The 23,111-nt window shown below is 35.4% G+C and overlaps 1 non-coding gene across 1 annotated transcript; it reads left to right on the top strand.

Annotated features, from left to right (window-relative positions):
• Positions 1-7,020: 7,020 nt before the first annotated feature.
• LOC121225824 (small nucleolar RNA R71) lies at positions 7,021-7,127 on the top strand. Its single transcript, XR_005923728.1, has one exon. It is a non-coding gene; the product is annotated as a small nucleolar RNA R71 (small nucleolar RNA).
• The last annotated feature ends 15,984 nt before the right edge of the window (positions 7,128-23,111 follow it).

The raw sequence follows: 23,111 nt of genomic DNA, 5'->3' as shown, positions 1-23,111 counted from the left end.
CTTACCGAAGCCTATAACAACACAAACACAATTTCAATAATTCAAGCAGGCAAAATATAATCAACCCAGCACGAATTAAATTCAAGCTAGATTGATTAAAATAACCATTTCAATAGCATAAATATTCATAAACATGTTTGTTAAAACAACAACGAAATTTAAAGAGATAGGGAACAAGAAGCAAATCTGGTGTTTCTCTGTGGCTTGACTGATTTCTCTATTCTTCGTTCTCTGTTGTCCTCGGCTATCAAGGTGGCTTATGAAAACTTTAATTGCTGCTCAATAATGTCTGATGAGGACCTCTTTCCCAAGAGAAGAAATCAACACTTGAACAAAAGGGAAAAGGGGAAGGAAAAGTTGAGAGAAAGTGAGAGAGGAGAAGAGATAATGAGAGTGTGAGGGATGAGTTGAATGATCAGCAAAGGGTGGCTTTTAGAGCTAATTGTGGCTGCTAAAAATAGAAAATTCCATCAGCCAAAGAGACCCCCCTTGGCTGGCCACACACATGGCAAAGTTGAGAGATTCAACTTTGCTAAAAATAGCCTGGGGAAAATCCATAAAGCCACATTTTTTAGAGTGGTTTGAATGCAAGGTTGAAAGTTCTTCAAGGGCTTCTTTGCAAGCTTATTTAATCATATAAAATGCTGATTTGGGTCAGCATATGGACGGTTCTGGGTAGCCCAATTGGTGGTTGGTTCGGTTCACTAGATTCGGTTCAACCAATGCGGTTCAACTAGACCCATTTTTTCTATAATTAATTAATAATAATTTATTTAGCCCAAATTAAATTGGGAATAAATCAAAATTAATTATATTATGAATTAACACACATTTTTGGACCATCTTAGGCTGGAAATAAAATTTCCTCGATGCTTCAAATTGCTTCTTGATTTTATTCTTCGAGCATTGTCTGCCGAGCCAATTTTTCCCCTTTGTGCGAATCTGTCGAAAATAGTCAAAATTAATCAAAATTAACTATAAAATTAATTAAAATTCATCATGTTCATATTTTTAACATGATTTAATTATTTTATAATACTTAATTATTTTTCGACAAGAATTTAACCAAAATAACATGATTTTAAGTTAAAAAGGGCATGTAAAAACACATAAATTTTCGTGTTTCCACACCCCCAAACTTAATTCATTGCTCGTCCCGAGTAATTCACAAATTTGAAAAGAATTTTCTCGAAAAAACTTTTTGAAAAACTCCTTCAGAACAACATTCTTCCCAAAATCATGAAATCAATATACTTAAGCTTAAAAACAAGAAATTTGATAATTATGCTACTCAAGTATATATATCGTTCAAATTAATCTCAACAATTACTACAATAGCAAAATTAGACTAAATGTTTCTTAATAAAGACATGTTAATCCCTACCAATTTGATTTTAATCCCTTATTTAATATTAAACTGCAATCATTAAGCTTAACTGATGTCTTCATATGTTGAACAGAGCAATTTCTCTCCACTAATGTAGGTAACATTGGAACTTTGAATCAATATGTCTTTAACAAGGTTGTAATGTGGCAGGGCTTAGGGGTAGGTAAAAGATAGATAATTTTAGGTTAAAAAAAAACCTTAGACTCAGCTTGTATCGGACCTTTCGAAATAATTACCTTCAATACATCAACTTTTCTTTCCTTTTCACATTCTTTTTGGTGCAATTTACTTCAACTACATATGCTTTTTTTTTCAAGTATTTGACTGCATGTACTACAATTTTTAGAGCATTTCATACTTCTTTGCAACTCCCCCAAACTTATTTTCAAAAAATAATCTGAATAGTACTGAGTCTAGTGTTTGGGACATTCTTAAGATAATTAAGAAAAGTGATGGCTAACTTTGTAAGGGTTCAAATAAAATTAGGCCATAAAGTCTCAAAATTAGGTTTCAAAGGATAAAAATTTCATCATGGTTGGCTTCAAAGGCTCAAACGGTCCAAACAACAGTTGCCTAAATCATTTTCAACATTCTATACTTCCTAGGATTTCGCCTCAAGAAACTACTAAGTCAATTCTAAAGACTTAAACTTTCATGCATGCCTAACTTTCCTAAAGAACTAAAATTTTATGGTATGATTTGCATGCTTTTTTAGAAACACATTTTATGTCATTATTAAGCTAACATAACAATTTATTGAAATAATCAAACTTTATTCATACTTAAATTTAGCATACTTAAAAAAATTCAAATTTATTGAACGAAAATATATCATATTCATAATTAAAAGATAAATTTTATTCTGAGTGGAAATAATTTCAATTTTCGGTCCCCCCAAATTAAAATGAACAATGTTCTCATTGTTTAAGGTGAATAGATATTATACACAAGATAGGATTCCAAAAAAGAGGAGGTGAGTCAATTTGACTGCTTAAATACCAAGCTCTTCCTAGATCCAATCCTAGACATGTATATTCCTATTGCCACACTTTAGACTTTACTACTTGTCTATATTTACTTTTGATTGCCATCTATTATTTTATTGTGCAGAAATAAAAAAAATCCTAATTAATCCTAATTCTAAGCTAAGTTGATAAAAATTAATATATAAATTATAAATAATATAATTATATATTAAAGTTTATCAAATTATTAATAATATTAAAGATATTTATTCTAGATTCTTTTTGAAAATATTCACAAAGAAAGGCACCTAGTTTTTTTATTATTTACGAAAAGAGCGACTAAATTTTAAAAATAATTCAATTAAGTCCCTAGACTTACTAAAAATTTAAAATTGAGTTGCAAATTAAAACTTGGATCAAAATTGACCCTTTTATTTGAAACTAAAAATTTATTTTTCCATTTAGGGGATAATTTCTTGGAAAATTATGTCAAAATAAATTCCCAGGAAAGATTGGAAGGGTCACAAACGGTCCCGCTTAAGTTCCAATCTCCTAGACAGAATTTATTTAAACATACTTTACCCGAAAATATACCCTAAATCATTTATTCAAAATGAAAAACAAAAAATTAAGTATCCGATAAAATGAATGAGGTTTTATCTCGTTCAATTTTATCTCCCCAATAATGTTTCAAGCGCTGAGCATTAACTCGAAAATTACCTCCCTTACCTTGGAGTTCAACAACTCCATATGGATAGACTTGTTGATTTTAGCTTACCTGGAAAGAACTTCAATCTGGAATTGAACAACAAGACTTGCTAACCTGCTTCAAATTCTTGAACTCGAATGTGGTTGTCATGTCATTTCTTAAGTCTTTCTTTAAGTAATTTGGCATTTTCATATGAGAACATTCGAAACTCTTCTAACTCATTGAGTTGGAACATCCGTTTCTTTTTCGCGAGCTTAGATCCAAATTAAGTTGTTGAAGAGCCCAGTTTGTGCTCTAACTCCATTGGTAGATGGCAGGCTTTTCCAGAGACAAACCTATAGGTTGACATCCCTAACGATGTCTTGTATGTTGTTCTGTAAGCCCATAAAGCATCATCTAATCTTGTGGACCAATCTCGTCGGTTTGGGCAAACTACCTTCTCAAGTATACCTTTGAGCTCCTTATTTTCCAGTTCAGCTTGCCCATTTGTTTGCGGATAGTAAGCTGTTGCAACCTTGTGTTTCACTCAATGCTTGTCTAATAACCATTTGAACCACTTGTTCACAAAGTGGGATCCTTCACCACTGATGATAGCTCTTGGGGTTCCAAACCTTGTGAACACATCTTCTCTAAAAACTTCATCACAACCTTAGCATCATTTTTTGGATATGCCTCAGCCTCGACCTACTTAGACACATAGTCTACTGCTACTAGTATGTAGTTGGTACCTACCAGATAAGATCGAAACTGTTCAAAAGTAAACACAATAGCAAGTAACTCTTTTTCTGTTACCGTATAATTTAGTTGAACTCCTGTTAGGGTTCGACTTGCGTAGTAGATGGGATGAAAAACTTTGTTCCTTCGCTGGCCCAAGACAGCTCCAATTGTGAAGTCATTTGCGTCACACATCAATTCAAATGGCAAATCGCAGTCTGGTGTGACGATTATGGGTGTCGTGACTAATCGACTCTTCAAGTCGTTGAAGGCTTTTAAGCATTCCTCATCAAACTTGAATATAGAGTCCTTCTCCAATAATTTGCATAAGGGTTTAGCAACTTTGGAGAAGTCCTTGATAAATCTTCGATAAAAACCGGCGTGGCCCAAAAAGCTCATAACAACTTTTACATATGTTGGAGGTGGGAGTCTCTCAATAACGTCTACCTTTACTTTGTCTACCTCGATCCCTTGTCTCATTATTCGATGCCCTAGGACAACTCCTTCTCGTACCATACAATGACACTTTTCCCAGTTGAGTACGAGATTCGTTTCTTCGCATTGCCTTAGTACCTTAGTTAGATTGATTAAGAAATCATCATAAGTATCTCCGAATACTGAAAAATCGCCCATAAAAACTTCTAAATATTTCTCAACCATGTCAGTAAAAATAAACATCATACATCTTTGAAATGTAGCAAGTGCATTACATAAACCAAATGGCATACGCCTAAATGCAAACGTACCGTACGGACAGGTGAATGTCATTTTATGTTGATCTTCCAGTGCTACTGTAATCTGATTATACCCTGAGTATCTATCGAGAAAATAGTCGTAATCTCGTCCTGCTAGTCTATCTAGCATCTTGTCCAAAAATGGCAAAGGAAAGTGATCTTTCCTAATCGCCTTGTTCAGCTTCAGATTCTCCATCCCGTAACCGTTCTAGTCGGTATCAACTCATTGTTCTCGTTCTCTACGACCGTGATACCTCTTTTTTTTGGCACACACTGGATCGGGCTTACCCATGAACTGTTTGAGATGGGATAGATGATACCCGTATCTAACCACTTGATGATCTTTTTTTTTACTACGTCCTTCATGATGGAGTTCAGTCTCCGTTCTCCATCGATCGTCCCTTTTTTGCCATCTTCCAAGATAATCTTGTGCATGCATACAGATGGACTAATACCGCGAATATAGCCTATGGTCCATCCGATGGCTTTCTTGAATTGTTTTAGAACGAAGATAAGTTTCTCTTATTTCTTAGTGGTCAATTCTGCTGAAACAATCACAAGCAGAGTAAAAGCGTTACCTAAATAAATGTATTTTAAATGAGAAGGTAATACATTGAGTTATAATTTAAGGGGCTCCTCGATCGACGCTTTTGGTTAGGAATAGTCCCTTTTTTCTAACTCCAAAGATTTAAAACAGGATTGCGGATTAAATCCCCTTTGATTAGCTTCTAGCAAAACTAAGTATTCATCCTCCTCTTCATCATTTGGGGGATCCAATGTCAAAATTCTTTCCCGTGGGTCCTCAACACAGTTGAGTTCCTTCTCCACTATTAAATCCTCAAAATCAAACACTATAGAGCTATCATCCATTGTGTCAGGAAATTGCATAGACTTAAAGACGTTAAATGTTACCTGATCATCCTGAACACGCATAGTGAGCTCGCCCTTCTACACATCAATAATTGTCCTTCTAGTTGCTAAGAACGGCCTTCCTAAGATGATTGGTACTTCTTTGTCAGCTTCAAAATCTAGAATTACAAAGTCAGCAGGAAAGATAAACTTATCTACACGTAGCAATACGTCCTCGATATTTTCTTCTAGATGTGCTAAGGATTGATCTGCTAGTTGAAGCGTAACTGTAGTTGGTCTAACTTTTCCTATCCCTAACTTCCTAAATATTGACATAGGCATGAAGTTGATTCTTGCACCTAAGTCACATAATGCCTTACCAGAATATGTTGCTCCAATGTTGCACGGTATGGAAAAACATCCAGGATTCTTCAATTTTGGGGGTAGTTCGTCTTGAAGATTTGCACTGTATTCCTTCGTCAGAGCTACCGTCTCAAATTCTCTGTCTTCATTTTTTAGACAAGATATCTTTCATGAACTTGACGTAGTTCGACATTTGCTCAAGTGCTTCAACCAATGGGATGTTGATGTGAAGTTGCTTGAGTACATCAAGGAACTTCTTGAATTGAATCTCCTGCTTCTATTTCTGAAGTCTTTGAGGGTAGGGTGGTGGTGGTTTCATTACTGGGACTGATTCTGGTTGATTCGTCTTTGGCGGCAATTTTGCATCTAACGACGTTGTTAGTTGATCAGAAATAGCTAGTCCTGAGGTTACTTTGTCGAGTTTTGCAGATTCTGGTTCTATTAATACTAGAATTTCAATTTCTTCTGAATCTTGAGCATCAGCTGGCTCCTTTTCCACTTCGACAGTGTTGGGCTCTACTGTCTTCTCGCTCCTCAATGTCAACGCTTTATAATGTTCCTTCCCAAATTTCTTGAATTCTCCATGTCACTAGGTAGAGCACCTTGTGTTCGATTCCTGAGTTTAGTAGCAAGCTGGCCCACTTGATTCTCCAAATTCCTTAGAGTGGTGTCGTTTTTCCCTATCTATGCCTTCAACAGACTCTCTAAGCTATTGGATGGTTCCGCTTGGGTTGGTTTCTAAACTTGTTGGAGGAATTAGGCAGCTGAGTTGGTCTAGGTTAGGTGTAAGTGTTACTGGTTCCAGCCCCTTGGTTGCTCTAGGAAAAATTCGGGTGATTTCACCACGATGAGTTATAAAAGTTGGATTGCAGTCCTTGCCTCTCTCGATTTTGGTTTTGGTTACCCATGCAATATACAGATTCGGGGTTCGATGGAAATTCTTCAAACAAATGTCCTTCCCCACAATACACACAGGCTATATTCTTAAATTGGTTAGGAGGTTGGGCTACAAAACGGTTAGACCCATTAGTGGTAAGATTCTTAAGCATTGAGGATATTGAAATTACCTGAGATGCGAGTGGGGTGAGAGCGTCCACTTCATGTATTCCAGCGACTCATCTCCCTGACGCTGCTCCATTGGTTGGCCATTGATAATTGTTGCTGGAAATCCTCTCAATAATTTCGTAAGTCTCATTATAAGACTTAGAAAGGAGAGCACCATTACCATAGGCATCCACTACCATCCTCGTGTGAGCGTTGAGACCATTATAGAATGTCTCAAATTGAATGCAATGTGGGATTCCATGATGAGGGCAGTTTCGTAATAACTCTTTGTACCTTTCCCATACCTAATACAAGGACTCATCATCCATTTGTTGGAAGGAAGTGATCTCATTCCTCAACTTGGCATTCTTGCTTGGTGGGAAATACTTCATGAGGAATCTCTCAGCTAACTCTTGCTATGTAGAAATGGAGTTCGGTGCCAATAAGTTTAACCAGGCACGAGCTTTGTCCCTTAGCGTTTATGGGAACAGCTTCAGTCGTAATGCATCTTCTGGTACTCCAACTAACTTGAATGAATCGCTCACTTCCATAAATAGTCCTAAGTGAAGATGTGGATTTTCAGTAGGCATTCCACTAAATTGGCCCATAGTCCGAAACATCTGGAACATGACTGGCTTCAGCTCAAATTGTTGTGCCTCGATTTCTGGTCTCCTAATACCCAAATTAAGATCGTTAAATATTGGCACGACATACTGTCATAAATCTCTATCCCTATCATCAGCAATAAGAATAGGATTCTGAGCAAGGTTTGCTCTGTTTCCTTGATTCATATTCTCAAAGTTTATCTCTTCGGTCCTTCTCTGATTCACTTGTCTTCTTAGCTGTGGAAAGGTTCGTTCTATTTTAGGGTCCACAGGGAGTAAGTCAATAATCTGGTCAATACTCATAAACACCTGAAATAATCAAAGAAAGATTAAGTAAGTAAATATTTAAATAGGAAAATAAATAAACCAAAGTGTAAAAATAGATTCACAAATAATGGCTTTTTTTTAAATAGTCCCCGGCAACAGTGCCAAAAACATGGAACGACGAAAATGTACAGCTGTACACAATCACATCAAGTAATAAAATGACGAGTAAATGTCGAGTTATCGTACCCACAGGAACTGTAAAAAAGAATATTTATGAAATTAATGTTAAAACACTTTGGTGATGGAAAATATTTTGGTTTAAAGATGATTAAAAATTAAGGGTTAAAAACTAAGTAAAAAAATTAAAAATAAAAAGGTTCTAATGCACGATTTCAAATAAGGTTTAATCAAGATGATATAATTGTGTTGGATTAATTACATTCCTTTAACTTAGAATTATTAAACTTATGTTTATACTGCTACGAACAAATTCACGATAACTCGGTAATTTGCTAATTACTGCTCATACATACTTATTAAATTAATCAATCTCTTTAACATTTTTCAATGTCAATCCAAGCGATTAATCAATCTTCACAAGCATATAAAAGATCAAGTGAGGTACCAGAGTATTTCTACCTTGAAACAATTTAATCACAATAATCTTGCAAGTTATGCAAGGCATATGTATCGCCAAATACAATGCTAAATTAACTTCAGCTACCTTAGAAGAATAAATATGCATTGATTAAGTATTGTGTCGACTAATTACAATTTCAATACGATTTAATAATTAATTCATTTATTATCTAACAATTAATATTTCAAGAATAACTTAGGCATGATTTTACTTAATCAACCATCTTACCAAGGCCTATAACAGCACAAACACAATTTCAATAATTCAAGCAAGCAAAATCTAATCAACCCAACATAGATTAAATTCAATCTTTGTTGATTAAAATAACCATTTCAATAGCATAAATATTCATTAACATTTTTGTCAAAACAACAATGAAATTTAAAGAGATAGGGAACAAGAAGCAAATCCGGTGTTTCTCCGTGGCTTGACTGATTTCTCCGTTCTTCATTCTCTGTTGTCCTCAGCTATCAAGGTGGCTTATGAACACTTTAATTGCTGCTCAACAATGGCTGATGAGGACCTCTTTTCCAAGAGAAGAAATCGACACTTGAACAAAAAGGAAAATGGGAAGGAAAAATTGGGAGAAAGTGATAGAGGAGAAGAGAGAATGAGAGTGTGTGGGATGAGTTGAATTATGAGAAAAGGGTGGATTTTAGTGCTAATTGTGGCTGCAAAAAATAGAAAATTCCATCAGCCAAAGAGGACCCCCTTGGCTGGCCACACACATGGCAAAGTTGAGCGATTCAACTTTGCTAAAAATAGCCTGGGGCAAAACCATAAAGCCTCATTTTTTGGAGGGGTTTGAATGCAAGGTTGAAAGTTCTTCAATGGCTTCTTTGCAAGCTTATTTAGTCAGATAAAATGCTTATTTGGGTCAGCATATGGACGGTTTTGGGCTGCCCAATTGGTGGCCGGTTCAGTTCATTAGATTCGGTTAAACTAATGCGGTTCAACTAGACCCTTTGTTTCCATAATTAATTAATAATAATTTATTTAGCCCAAATTAAATTGGGAATAAATTAAAATTAATTATATTATGAATTAACAGACATTTTTGGACCATCTTATGCTGGAAATAAATTTGTCCCGATGCTTCAAATTGTTTCTCAATTTTATTCTTCGAGCATTGTCGGCCGAGCCAATTTTTGCCCTTTGTACGAATCTGTCAAAAATAGTGAAAATTAACTATAAAATTAATTAAATTCATCATGTTCATATTTTTAACATAATTTAATTATTTTATAATATTTAATTATTTTTCAGCAAGAATTTAACCAAAATAACATGATTTTAAGTTAAAAAGGGCATGTAAAAACACATAAATATTTGTGTTTCCAACGGCCTAAGACACGGGCCTGTGTCTCAGTTGTGTGTGATGCACAGCCACGTGACATGGTCGTGTGTCCCCTGTAGGTTTTTATAAGTTGCATTTCGAGAGTTACATGGCCTGGCACATAGGGGTGTAGCTTGGCTGTGTGACCCAAGTCAGAGAGTTACACGAGCACGGACACAGGCTAGAACACGACCGTGTGTCCCTATTTAAAATGTCCACATGACCTGAGGCATAGGCATGTGTCTCAGCCGTGTGAATCACACGGCCGTGTGACCCTTGTAGTATTAATTTTTCTATCTTTTTCTATAAAGTTCTAAATATTTTTTATTTAGTCCCGAATCATTTCTAAAGTGTTTCTAAGGCCTTAAAGGCTCGAGAAAGGGACGTTATGCATATGTTTGAATGGAATATGATGTGTTTTATAAATGATTGTAATATAATGTTTTAAGTTAAAATTTTTTGGTAATGCTCTGTAACCCTATTCCAGCGACGGATATAGGTTAGGGGTGTTACACTTGAGCTGAAAGAATTTTTTTGTTTTAGTTGATTGAGTACATAAAGCTGAGGAACTTAGCAAAGAAAAAAAGAAAAGTTGATTTCGAAGCCAGAGATTCGAGAAAAAGATTAACTGGAAAATCGTATCAGTCATCATCGAAGAAATCGAAGGAACATCACAACCATTCCACTGCTTTATTGGGCTATTCTAGTAGAGATAGAGGTAATCGACGTTCGAGTCCAAAGCCTTAGCCTACGGCTATAGCGAGTGTAGGTAGTGTCAGAGACAACAGGCTTGAATGCAAGGACTATAAAAGACAACAATTCGGTGAATGTAGATTGAAGAACAGGGGATGTTTTAGGTGTGGTTCTTTTGAACATTATCTTAGAGATTGCCTAGAAAAGTCAAAGAAAGAAAAAGTTCAGACTATATGACCGAGCAATACTGCTTCGAGAGGTAGAACACCTCGTAATCCTGGAAATATGAGTAATAGTCGTGTTGAAAAAAAGACTCTGCTGTGAGATTTGAAGCACAAACACGAGCTAGAGCTTACGTTATTTGTGCACGAGAGGAAGCTTCTGAGCTAGATGTTATTACTGGTACTTTATTTTTGATATTGATGTTACTACTTTGATTGATCTGGGATCAACTCATTCGTATGTATGCACGAATTTAGTATCAAGTAAAAATTTACCGGTTGAGTCCACTGAATTTCTAGTTAAAGTGTCGAACCCCCTAGGTCAGTATATGCTAGTTGATAAGGTTTGCAGAAACTGTCCTTTGATGATTTGGGGTTACAGATTTCTGGTTAATTTGATGTTATTTTCATTTGATGAGTTTGATGTGATTTTGGGCATGGATTAGTTGCCTATACATGATGCTATTGTGAATTGTAGATGAAAGCTTATTGTATTAAAATATCTGAGGGGTGAGAAGCTTCAGATTAAATCAGATAGTTTGAGTGGGTTGTCTATTGTTATTTCAGCTACGTCGACACAGAGATATGTGAGAAGGGGTGAGAAACTTCAGATTAAATCAGATAGTGTGAGCATATATGTACAGGAATTGACGGATTACGGTTATATGTGTTAGGACACTTTGTGTGAGCTATCCTAAGCATCCAACGGTATTTTAAATGGTTCAACGGGCATTATTCAGAAAAGAAATGGTAAGAGAACAATATGAATTAAGACATGTACATATATGTATTTATTAGATATGGTGATAAATGGAAATCATGTAAATTAAAATGGGTGATAAACTCAAATCATACATGTTGAGATTAATGGCTATCCATGTTATTGTGCCTATGATTTATATTATTCATGCTAACATGTTTAGTCTGGATGCTTAGGCTTTGGCCAAGCTTTGGTTGGATTATGCCATGCTAAATTTAAATGTTATGTAATGAAATGGTTAGTTAAGTTTTACATTTTATGAACTTACTAAGCTTTTAAGCTTACCTTGTGATATTTTCCATGTTTTATATTGAATCAGAAGCTAGTTCGGGTTGGAAGCTTCTCAAAGATCTATCACACTATCCATCGGCTATATCAGTAGATTTTGATGTTTCTAAGTCATGGTTATAATGGCATGCACAGGTGTTTTTGTTTGATGATATAACCATTTGGGTTGGCTTATAACTATGGTCTTTTAGGTGATGAAATAGTTCTTATGTTGGCAAGTATATGTGGCCTTATAATGGTTGATATTATGGTGTTTATGGTGCTTAAATGATGAAAGTTTGGAATGGTAATTAAATGCATACTATGAGTTGTTCTTTGATATGTTTGGATATGATCATTTTGGTATATTGAGTGTGACTTTGATATGTGAACATAGTGGTAAGTTTTGGCATAAACTTAGTTACAAGTTGGTTGAGTTATGCCTAAATTATGGAATCGTATAATACATGTTGGTTGTTGTGATTGAGGTGCCTTTTGGGCATACTGGTTGTATGATCAAATGTCTTATTGGTTCAGCTTGTTGATGCAGGGTTTCGTGCACTTTGAATGCTTGATTATATGCGGAAAAAAGGTTGTAGGTGTATGCATGCTTTAGGTGTGTCTCAGTCGTGTGTCCCCTGTAGCTTATAATGGGTTCCAAGTCAGGCAGTTACACGGTCTAGCACACTGCCTGGCACACGGGCGTGTAGCTTGGTCGTGTGACCCAAGTTAGTTTACACGGGCCCCGACACGGGCTGGGATACAGCCATGTGTCCCTCCTTCGAATGTCCACACAGCCTGAGACACCGACGTGTGTCTCGTTGTGTGAGTCACACGACCTGACCACACGGCCGTGTGACCTCTATAGTATGAAAATTTTCAACTTTTTCTTAAAAATTCTATATGTTTCTGATTTAGTCCCGATTCATTTCTAATTGTTTTTAGAGCCAATAGGGCTCGTATAAGGGACAATATGTATGTCATTGATTGATTTTTCTATGAATGATGTCGTAATTTAAATGTTTTAAATTTTTGATACTTTTGAATTTTAAACTTCCGGTAATGCTTCGTAACCTTATTCCGGCAAAGGATATGGGTTAGGGGTGTTACAATCAATCTGGTGGGCTTAGAAGAAACTATCCATTATGTGGAATAGTCCTTAGCTCAACTGCACTATACACATGAGGAAGCTATAAGCCAGATTAAAGATTTTGACTCCTCCATCTCTTCTTGGATGGCAAAATATGAATGCTTAGAAATTCAGTCCAAGCAGATGGAGGAAGAAATCGATCGACTAAAGGTCAGAGAGTCCTCTTGGGATGAGAAATTTAAATCTTAAGACCAATGAAATTTATCAGAGTTGGAGCATCTACTCCAATCCAATGTGGAAACTCTAGAAAAAAATACGAGGAGGACATTAAAAAGAATCTGGTAGAGTCCTTGCCCATACTACAATCCAAATTGGTCCTTCACACCCAAGTTGTTGTGGGTCCTCTCAGTCTGAGTCAGGTGAACTTAAATTGCCTCTAGAAGGTCCTCACTGAGTCCTTGAACATTAATGCTTATAACATTAAGGGCTAAGATTGAAAGAAGTTTCAGAGGGAATAGAGGCAATCAACAAACTTTGTCATATCCCGAGTTTGGCGGATCTAAGTTTAAGGCGTAGAAGTTATCTGTTTGGCGTAGTATAATACACCACTTTACAATCTTCTAGTGAATTGGAATGTGGCGTATAGTAACCCCTATAGGGGTGAACAAAGGTTTTAGTTTATTCTTATTATGTTATATGAGAGAAGGATATCTCAAGCACAGTATAAGCCAAGTGAAAGTTATCGTCAAATTTGTAGTGCGCCCAGTTTATTTGAGCATTGTGCTAGATGGGTTTTATGATATTATCTAGTTGAGAGCCAACTAAATTGACTGGCAAAGGACATACGGACAAGACTCTCATTTATAATACTCCCGATTTTTTCTCGGCCAAATAAAGGACAGCTACTGATTTCAGTGACACTTGTTATCATCCACTAATAAAAGATGAGTATATATGGTGAGAGGTGATTGTTGTGAGGATTCTTCCTTCCTTCAACAACACTCCTTGATTCTTTATCACTTAAATGTTCTTTCATTCTTTGTTAAACTAGAAACTAAAGAATTTGACAAATAACCGTTCGATGTTATATCTTTTGGTAAGTATTATAGCTTTGCATGTTAAGTTTTTTTAAAGAGTATGATTTTTAAGAGTTATATGAAAAATAATTTATGAATACCAGGCCTTGCATGATGGTTATTTATGGTTGGGATGTTAGCATATTTTAAGGGTGAATTTCTGTTCTTTAAGTAGTCGTTGTTGTTGGGTTGTGATGGATGTCTAAGTCTGGAGTTTCCAACTACAATTTAGGTGAGTATTAGATGAGTCTCTATCCTAACTCTTGCATGAAAACCATTCAATTAAAAGTATATATAAATATATAAATGGTAAGGACATCTTTGATAATCGATAAGTATATGAAGAAAATAAAGATGATCTGTGTAATGATGATATGTAAAAGAGTTATAGTCTCCATAGGGATTGTATATGTTAATCAAATATTGCAAAATTAAGAATTTACAAGTTGTTAAATGAAACATAATAATTTGGGTGATAGATGTTAAAATTAAATTAAATTAAATTAAACTAAATGCAAATGAGATGAAATGCAATGCAAGGCGATAATTTAGCAACAAATTCACAAGGTTCAACAATAATAACATGAATGAGCTAGAACACTTACAACATTTGATTAAATTCATCTTTTATCGTGTTTGAAAATGTTCCAGAAAATATTTCAGGGCAACTTGATCTTTCATTAACTTGAAACTAGTTAGAAGTTCTTTCAAAATCTTATACTTAGAAAAACATCAAACTACCATGATCATTTTTAACTAAGGGTTTCTTTCAGTTTGTGTGAAGTAACAGGAATGAATTATTTTCGAAACAAGTTAATCACACAAATCTAAAAGTTATGCAAGGTAATTAAGCTCTCTCAAGTTATTACAAAACTTTAATTTAATCGAGCTAGGGTCTAAATCAAGCATGCAACTTTCAATTATTGCGTCCATTAATCATCATCTAGCTAGGATTGATCAACTAATTCTAATACATTCAATTAGATTTTAATGAATGAAATCCATGCATGAGTTTAATTGAAAGCATGAATAATATGAACTTCATCAAATTAATGTGATCATTCTAGCTAGACAAAATTAACCCATCATTGTTAATGGAAAAAAAATAAAAAATTTTGAAAAATATTTGAATAATTAATAAGAAGTAAAAGGAAAAAGAAACTTTTTGGTAAGTTTGGTGACTAATCAAGGAGGCTTCCTCAAATTCTCACAGTTGTTTCTCCACAAACTGCTCCTCAAGGTGGCTATTGCGTGTAAAATAACTAATATAATTGTGCAAAGTGTACACGTCATTCAGGTAATAAAGTGATAAGTAAGTATCGTTTCCACAAGGATCAGAAATTGGTAAGAAATTAAGTATGTTATTATAATACTGTTAATTATACTAAAATATTAGGAAATAATCTCAAAGTGAATAAGAAACTAAAATAATAAATTACTAAAATTAAATGATAAAGAACGAAGAATTGATATGGTAAATAAAATGATGTGTCAATTCACATAGAATATCAAAAGTATTTCTGTTGTTGAATGAATAAGGTTGTAATTATTCAAGAGGAATGCTCATATCAAGATAATGTCATGGAAAAATATTGTCTAATTTATTGCCCAGAGATTCGCTATTGTGACCTGCCTCTTTCGATAGCAAGATCTTAAGCTAAAAATCTAAGTTCACGTACGTCTGCAGAACTTGGGATTGATAACTGCAATGAATTTCCTCTCTGTACAACTTGCAATATCTATGTCTAGAGTGCTACGAATATTCTGTCGAGTATTCGCTTGCATCAAACGATTCAAGGTCTAGTATTCTTAACCTTTTTAGAATTAAAAACACCTAAGAACACAACATACGTTCAAGTATGTCTAGAGCTTCCATGCATGTATTTAAAATAAGCATGAATCGAATGCAACAGTAATATAGACAATCTCAAATCTTAGGCATTAAAGATGATAACACGTTCACCCAAACAACTCTAACCCAGAAAATATTTAGTTCATGGGTGGAAAAGTGAACACCAAAATAGAATCATTCATCAAAATTTCTCAATTAATTTTGAATCACAGAAAATTCAATCTAGAAAATAAAGGCAAAACTACAAGAAGTTAATTCCACACTCCAGCTCCTCTTGGTTATTCCGATTTCTCGTGAATCTAAGATAAATTTCTCATCCCCTTCATCATGTCTATATTATGCTCTCTTCTAAGCTGCTACCCTTTCTTTCTCTTGAATTCTCCAATGGAGTTTTTCTCTCCCTTTCTTTTATTGGGTATATTTGTCCCAGCTTAGCACATATTTTTTGTTCCTCCTTTTAGGTTGGTTTTTCTGGTACACATCTAGCTGGCTGAGAGTGACATGGATAGAGTGCTGAGTCATCTCCCTAGAATTGCCATGGCAATTGTGTTGGCAATCAATCTCACCATTTGCCACGATAATGTTTCACTTCCCCTATTTTTCTTCTTCATTTTATTTTTCCTACACTTGTGTTCACACAAAACAACACCTTTCCTCCCCAAGTGATAAAAGTAAAAAATAATGACCAGTGTAGTGCAATCCAAGCTTTGTTATGCAATGTTCTAAAAACATCCTAAAAATGCAAATGTATTCACTTAATTACAAACAATTAATTACATATAGAGGCCTTAAATATAACTCTTTTCAAGAGTTATCACATCCCCAAACCTGAATTATTGCTTATCCTCAAGCAAATGATGTATGAATATGCATGAATGCAAAGAATTGCCAAAATAATCAGTCACCAATTATACTGCCAAGTCATAATGAGCATACTGTGTACCTCTATTCTTAGCTATCTTCTACTGAAACAAAGAAAAATTGCTTATAGTTCTTGTAAATCTGTTTAGCAAATGAATTGCAGAAAATGGTTCCTAAAAGTAAATGTTTCTAAATATTTCAGTAATTAAAACTACAGTAGATTTCTTCTTAATATACCTAGGTTATCTCTCTTCTAAACTCAGTTTTCTAGACAAGTATTCAATTTCCAACACAAATTTTTCTAGGGAATTCATATTGTCACATGATTTTATACTTGACAACCTCAATGGAGTATACACTAGGCTGCCATGTATTATATCATGTAACAATTTGAATATAAATCACTAATGAAACAAAAGATTTTAACTGAAAAGATGGATGGAGCAAACAACTACCTTTTTAGCAATTTAGCCTAAAAAAATACTCATATCTGAAGTCATTTTTTTTGTCAACAATATAATGGAGCAAACAAAATATTACTGACCTACTCAACAAATTCGAACATTGGAGTATTCATATTATTTTACCAGGACTAAAATTATACACTATTATTATACTGAATTTAAGTCAAGAAGTCCTAAATTTATTCAAAGAATGTTACTATAGCCTAATTTTATTTATATTTCAATTATTCTAATTTTAGGAAGTCTTTTTTAACAATTGGCTTATGCTAAACATGCCTAAACAACTATCACAATATTTTATCAGTTTACCAAGAAAAGTTATTATCCTCATTTAACATCATTGATAACCATATACTCACATAAACAGGAAGATGAATGGCAATAGAATGTTATGGCAAAAGGATTGTATGAAAAATTAACAATACAGTCTATATGCACAACACAACCCTAAACCTAAGGGATGCATTGTCCTCAGTGCATGAACATGAAATAATTAAATTAATACGAGCTATATGAATGCATGAAATAGATAAAAACCAAAATGAATGATCATAAAAATATAAAAATAAATTATTGTATGGGAAGAATGTTACTTTACTCGGGTTGTGTGGGTATCCTTGTAGCTCTCTTGTAACATTACAGCCTGCCTTAGTCATCAATATCAGCTTGAATGGTTTTGCCAGCAGCCTTCTTGAATCTTTTTCACTTAAGCTGGTTGATGGGCACCTCTTCCTCATCATCGTTGTTATCTGAATTTGTGATTTCATCAATCAGTTGATGAACTGCACGTTCCTAGGCAGTCAAGAGACCTTGCATTATGGTGTAGGTGCAGTAGTCTGAGTGGTATCCATTCCATAATGATCAAATTCAATGTGGACAAATTCTGTGTGGGCCTCATCTCTCTCTAGGTCTTGGTTGTGCGTGGGGGAAATAATAGGTTCTTCACCTTCTGCTTCAGGATTCAATAGCAATTCCTTAAGAAAAATAGAAAATGATGGCATTGGGCGCGAGAAGTTCTTTTGTAGAGATTTACAAATGGCAATATCACATTGGCAGACATATCCCCAAAAGATTGCCATTTCCTCTTGAGCTTTGCCAAAGTTAGTGACAAGAATTTTTTGATGTTTTTCCAACAAACAAAACTGTTGTTTCAACCCCTTTACAGCTTCAAGCATTCGCCACTAAAAATTAGTGTAAGAAGTCGAGGGGACATCAGAAGTAGTCCTAGGAGAAGAAGATAGAGGTGTACCAGTTTGCCTTGGCATTTCCTCGCCAGCCAGTTTATGCGTAGTGTGCATAGTAATAGCCCTTTTATTTGTAAGATGGTCTTCATTTTATGACAGGGGAACCTTGACTCTTTGGCATAGTGTAGTGATCAGTGAAGGGAAATTTAAGGTGCCAGCATTCTTTTGGGCACAATGATGAATCTCACGAAAGATAATGTGTCCAACATTAATCTTTCAGCCTACCATTATGGTGTGGAGAAGCAACAATCGATCCTTGGTGATTGTAGCATTATGTGTAGACGGAATGAGACAGGTTTTCAAGAAATGGTACCAAATCTTGAATTGAGGCTTCAATGATACTCTATCAATGGTGTAACAGTCATTTCTTGAGATTGAACACTGTGTACCTTCCACACAAACATTAGTGAGAACCTAGGTTAAATGCTTTGGGGACATTGTCTTCACAAAGTCAGCATACTCATTAGGACCTTCAGACAGTCTATATTGGGCATTTATGGAGTCTTCATCAAATAAAACGGATGTGCCACGCATGTATATAAATGCATTGTCAGGAGAAGTAATGTGGACACAAAACTCCTTTACTACCTTTAGGAAGAAATCATCAGGATGGAGACAGAAGATTCCTCATCAATGGTTTTCGACAACTGAGGCGACGGCCTCTGTATACCCCATGAAAGGGGCATCCTAAAAAAGTAATCCTTTTTCCATGCAGAATGTGTTGGAATGCCGGTACCCCCATGGCGCAGCAAAAATTAATACAAAATATAATTCTGACAATTCAACCCATGGATCCATTTGTGAGGAACGAATCGGGGTGAAATAATGGTTTCAAAATTACCAAAACTTCAATCTAAGTAAACAGCATCGCCTCGACAATGAGAATTCTGATCTATTATCGAACCAAGCCACAACCTTTTATGATTCCGACCTCTACGTAATCCACCCAGTTTGACAATGAATGGAAGAAATCTCCAAAACTGGTTTTGGAGAATTCTTTGCTTGACGACTGCTAGACTTCACAGGCAAAGGTTTTTTTAGGGTGTTTTTAAAACTAACTAAACTCACCCTTTAATAATTGGTATATATATAATGAATCATAATTCATAAATTTTTTATCCGAACATAATAATCATAATAAATAAATAAATAAATAAAATAATTTTTTTAACCAAAAAATATAATTACATTAATTATAACAAGGATTTCGGTAAACTATATTTATTTAAATTTACATACGAACAAAATTCATATATTAATAGAACTATGTTCTCATTATGTGTACAACATCCTTGTACATATAATATATTCAATATTTGATTACCCAATTAATTCTATAATTAATTTAATTCATGTGACAACCAAACACAATACTAACTATGTTTATTCCGTTCATTTCAACCATAGGGTGTGACCCTGTAGGTTCTTGTAACGTTTGCAGTAATACTAGAACGATTCTAATGTTACAAACAATGAGTGGCATCTAGCAATGCATCATTGTTACCTAAGTTACAAGAAGTCATGATTTGACACAACCTTTTTGTGATTAACCTTTCATGCATTAATCCTTAAGTCCTTTATCTCTAGAATGGACACAACTCATGGAATAGTCACACTTGCATAGTCCCTCCCATGTTCCTTGATATCTTGAGTAGAATATGATATATAAATAAGTATGACATCTCATATCAACTTATTTGAGCATGGCCATTCATTTCTAGTCTCACTCAATCAAGCGGCCTAAGATATTACTCCCATTATGTAGGAGGGACTTATCATATATTGATCAACCATATCCCTCTACATTGGTTGTGGTATATACAACATCAGCCTTTATAGAACAACCAGTGACTGTATCAAAATATACAACTCACGATGTTGGGATAATGATGATCTCAAGTCTGAGGATCATATACATATTAATCACTAAGAGTAATGTTGTGACAATTACATAATAATCCAAGAAACATACTCAAAGCGGGTCAGTCCAATATGTTGTTCTCTAACACACTTATTCATGCATTGATTTTGACACTCCATATCAATGACAACTTTTTATCATCAATCAACTACATGTTAGTCTTAATGCATTATTGTTGTCCTAGTCAACAATAATACTTGACTAAGGATCTTTTAAGAATAATCATATTATTCTCAAGACATTATTATAAAAAATTTATATATACACACAGAAAAGAAACTGAAATAATAATGACAACGTCTTATATTAATAAACATGGTAAATCAAGTATGTTATTACAACCATCTCATGATTGATCTTCGGGAATACTCTTACAGAATGATCATTTGGAAATATTTTTTTGGTATTTCTCTTCAACAAGTTTACTGAAGAAGGAACGAATCACCGATAGAAGCTTGCCAATCCGTGGAAGCTCCTCACTTGGCTGATGCTTGTGGGTCTAGGCCATTCTCTAATTGCTTTCACCTTGTCTTGGTCAACCTCCAATCCCTTCGAGCTGACCACGAAACCTAAGAAAATAACCTTGTTAGTGCAAAAGGTACATTTCTTAATATTAGCATACAAAGATTCTTTTTGAAGCACATCCAAAACAACTTTTAAATGTAGCAAATGATCATCTAAAGATTTGCTATAAACAAGTATGTCATCAAAATAGACAACGCAAATTTTTCCAATAAAAGAACGAAGGACATGGTTCATCAATCGCATGAATGTGCTGGGCGCATTGGTAAGGCCGAATGGCATGACCAGCCACTCGTATAGTCCATGCTTCGTCTTAAAGGCAGTTTTCCACTCGTCCCCTTCACGCATTCGAATTTGGTGATATCCGCTCTTGAGATCAATTTTGGAAAACAATTGCACACCACTCAATTCATCTAACATGTCATCTAGTCGCGGTATCAGGTGTCGGTATTTGATAGTTATCTTATTCACTGCACAACAATCTACGCACATACGCCATGTTCCGTCCTTCTTTGGCACCAATAATACTGGTACGACGCAAGGGTTGAGGCTTTCTCGTATATATCCCTTCTCCATAAGTTCATTAGCTTGTTTTTGTAATTCTTTGGTCTCTTCGGAATTAGTACGATAAGCTGGACGATTTGGAATAGACACTCCAGGAATGAAATGAATTTGGTGTTCTATTCCTCGAATGGGTGGCAACCCACTAGGAATGTCTTCCGGGAATACGTCCTCGAATTCCTGCAAAAGAGAAACAATCGAAGAGGGTAGATTTGGATCCAACTCGTTAGTATTCAAAAAAGTTTCCTTGTACATAAGTACAAGAACCGATTGTCTCATCAAGTAAGATTTCTTAAAATCACTCTCTTTTGCATAAACACATCTTTTTTTGTTATTTTTCTTCTCTCTTTTTCTGTTCACTCGATTTATTCTTTTCTCTCACACTTTTCAATTGTATTTCTTTTTTCTTCTCAATGTGTTTTTCACTCTCTTTCTCATTCTTTTCTTTTTGTGCATCCTCTCAAAATTTTTCAACAGAATCTTTTAGTTTCAATTGATCGTCATAAAATTGCCGAGGCGTCATTGGAACTAATGTTACATTTTTCCCATTGAATTTGAAAGTGTAGCGGTTCGTGAAACCATCATGAATAACTTTGCGATCGAATTGCCACGGACGACCTAATAACATATGACCAGCGTGCATGGGTACCACATCACATAGAACCTCGTCATGGTACTTGCCGATAGAGAATGGTACTAAAACTTGCTTGGTTACCTTCAACTCCCCTCCGTCATTAAGCCATTGAAGCTTGTAAGGTTGAGGATGCTTAGTTGTTGGCAAGCTGAGTTTTTCAACCATTAAGGTGCTGGCCACATTCGTACAACTCCTGCCATCCACGATCAAACTACACACCTTGCCTTGAACATGGCAACGTGTATGAAAATTGTTCTCCCTTTGCTATTCGTTTTCAACACTTTGAAGACTAAGACTTCGTTTAATGACGAGGATTTCGCCATCAACAGCGTATTCAAGTTTGTCTTCCTCTTCGGTGGTTTCATCGGGTTCTTCATCATTTTCTTCCTCCGATTCAATTTCTCCATTAGCCCGCACAATCATGTTGCTTCGGTTAGGGCATTGGCTCGCAATATGGCCCCTCCTTAAACACTTGAAACATTTTATTTCTCTTGAGCGGTTCGGCAAGGCAACTTCTTTGCCTTTGCTGGTTTCACCAACGGTTTTATTCGCCTTAGAAGATAAAGGCTGGTCCTTAGCGCGGTTGGAAAAATCTTTCTTGCCCGTGCCTTGGTTCCACCTTTAAGAGTTGTTGGTGCTAGGAAAAGTTTGGTTAGAGCTTTTTCTCTTCAATTGCTTTTCAACTTTAATAGCAACATTCACCATATCAACAACTTCTACATAGCGCTGAAGTTCCACCACGTTAGCTATATCTCGGTTAAGACCGGCTAAGAATCTAACCATGGTTGCTTCACGATCCTCTACCACGTCCGCACGTATCATGGCAATCTCTATTTCATTAAAATAATCATCCACACTTCGATTTCCTTGCGTAAGATTCTGCAACGTTTGATAAAGTTCACGATGATAATAAGAGGGTATAAATCTCTTATGCATTACGGCCCAAGTAGAGATTGGTCGTTCTCCGTTCCTTGTCCGACTCATAGTAAGCTGATCCCACCATATCATCGCATAGTCGGAAAACTCAATTGCTGCCAATTTCACCTTTTTGTTCTCCGAGTAGTTGGGACACTCGAAGACCAACTCGATTTTCTTCTCCCACTCTAGGTAGGCTTCTGGATCAGATTTCCCTTGAAATGGGGGAATGGATAGCTTAATATTCTTTAAATCATCATCAGCTTGACCTCGTTCTCTATGACCACTATTCTTTTGACCCCGTCGTCTCTCGCTTTGATTCGACACTTGGTCACTTTCCATCTCACTTGGCTCATAGAGTTCATCTTCAGGAAGTCTTGCTTGCCCTCACTCCCGTCTTGGTCCTTGAGAGGTTCC

This window comes from Gossypium hirsutum, chromosome D13 (assembly GCF_007990345.1).
Source record: "Gossypium hirsutum isolate 1008001.06 chromosome D13, Gossypium_hirsutum_v2.1, whole genome shotgun sequence".
Lineage (NCBI taxonomy): Eukaryota > Viridiplantae > Streptophyta > Magnoliopsida > Malvales > Malvaceae > Gossypium > Gossypium hirsutum.
The sequence above is the reverse complement of the archived record's forward strand: the minus strand, read 5'-3'. Positions and strand labels throughout refer to the sequence as shown.